The sequence below is a fragment of the Aplysia californica genome, unplaced genomic scaffold (genome assembly GCF_000002075.1).
Source record: "Aplysia californica isolate F4 #8 unplaced genomic scaffold, AplCal3.0 scaffold00599, whole genome shotgun sequence".
NCBI classification, from domain to species: Eukaryota; Metazoa; Mollusca; class Gastropoda; order Aplysiida; family Aplysiidae; genus Aplysia; species Aplysia californica.
In genome coordinates this window covers 286,664-288,850 of record NW_004797869.1, presented here as the reverse complement: position 1 = coordinate 288,850, position 2,187 = coordinate 286,664, and positions in this window count along the sequence as shown.

Here is a 2,187-nt window from a genome sequence, read left to right as displayed (position 1 = left end):
CACACACACACATGCCCATCCACGTAGGCTTACAATCACATGCATAATATAAATGAGCAGCAATATAAACAATAATAATCGTAAGCTAGATACACACTCAATGTTATTCTGATGCATGCTCTAGGGTCGTAAGTATACTTATACAAGATGGTTAAGATGTTAGCATTTTGATGGATGATTGTCATTCGTCATTTTCTAAAAAACACCCAGGAAGCTGGGCAATGCGACAATGACTTCTGGGTCTGAAATAACACCCTCCCTCCTTTTATTTAGAACAAATGAATCGATGTCTTTTCATTACTTTTGAATACTGTCTGCTCACAGGAAAAGTGTAAACAGAAAATTATTGATTCGAGAATAGATTGCTGAATACTAAAGCTTCTAAAACAATACAGAATACATTACGACTGCTCAGTGTAAGACTCTATCATACGTCACTATTCAAAATGGCGTATGACGGAGTTTTAAACAAATTGGTCGTAGTATGATGTACCTGTCCACATTACCCTCTATTTTTTAAACTGTCTTTGAGCCAGTCCTTCTTTCAACAGTTGCTTGCTTTTCGCATAGAGTTGACCAAAGTCTTTGGTATTGCAGTTAGGTGCTCCATTTGCAGGGGACCCGAGTTTGATTCTCCAGTGGGGAGAACTTTTTTATCGAGTACCTTGGTCTATCTTTTGGGGTGTTGTATCCCTCTCAGCCCCGATTGATCCTGCAACAGGTAGGAACGGAAGCTAATCTCTTAATTGATCAAATTTTTGTTGATGGGGCGTAAACTCACTTCCTTAAAAATTAAATGTTTTTATTTCTGTTAGAGTTTTACGGCGCTCGAAACAGAGGAGCTATCCCATAGCCTTGTTATAGCCTTACATTAAATAACAAACTTTATTGGTGGAAATGAATAAATTCAACCTTATGTGAGAGGTGAAACTCTCACGAAATTGAAGATGAATATCACTTTATTCTTCTATTTTGTGTCCAAATTTTGTCCATCAAAGGAACATTTTCTTTCCTCCAAACCTGACTCGGCCTAGTGACAGAAATATACAAGGTTTGACCCATGATAAGAGATATGTGCACAACCTGTACTTTTTCATTATGGAAACTATATTGAACAAATTATGAGTGTTTTATGTGATGTGGTGTGAGCCAATGGTCTTAAACACTGAATAAACTTACCTACTTATGGCGCTGACAACTACATGTACAAAAATTCACATGAGCGCGCGAAACTCGTTGGCTGCATTTACAACAGTTCGCAGAATGGCTTGATTTTGTTCAATGGTTAGGTTACAAATTTTACAGTAAAAGATTCAGTCTTAAAACCATTTACATTCCATTAGGATAACAATTTAAAAAAAAATTGGGTTAAGGCCAATGCCTTGATAAAATCGAGAATTCTGTTGGGATCAATGTTGCAGAACTGTTTTTTTAAATTTATACATTACAAATATTTCCTTCGGGTCTCTCCAAAGTTCTAACATTCTATTAGTATTATTGTATCTTTTGGTAAAATCTGTATCGCATCCGTCACAAGGGGTTTCTCATCTCCCTGAAGGAGGTATTTATGCGTTGAAAAAGATAGACTTATACTCCTAGAGGGCACACTGTCATGGCCGCCGCTCTTTGCTCTCTATTTTAAAAAAAACTTCCCTGTGCAGCGTGCACACTATAGTATTCGCCATTACTTTCAAAAGAAGGGCAAAACATCAGTCTTGCTATAGATGAATGCGAGCGGCACCTTCCCCACCTTGCCCTATATAGTTGAAACTGAGTCAAATGACGCGCTCCGTGGTAAACCAGAAATACGTCAGAATGCATGATCTAGGATTTTATTATGCTAAGTTATGGCCTAAACTTTTCGCCTTTTCTGATATTTGTACACGGGTAGGTGTTGGGACACCTTTATGAAGCAATCATAACTTAAAAACATGGACTGGCCTAGGTATGGCAGAGTGTATAACGGCTTCTATCGTCTGTTAGCATTTGCGGGTCATTACACGTCAACCTCTGAGCCAGAGATGACACCCCCAGGTATCCAGGTATGCAGCAACACTGTCTACATACCATGTGTGGTGCAGTGCGGTTTGGTTTGTTAGGTTTGGTTTGCTTTAGTGTGTTGTGTTGTGTTGTGGTGTGGTGTGGTGTGGTGTGGTGTGGTGTGGTGTGGTGTGGTGTGGTGTGGTG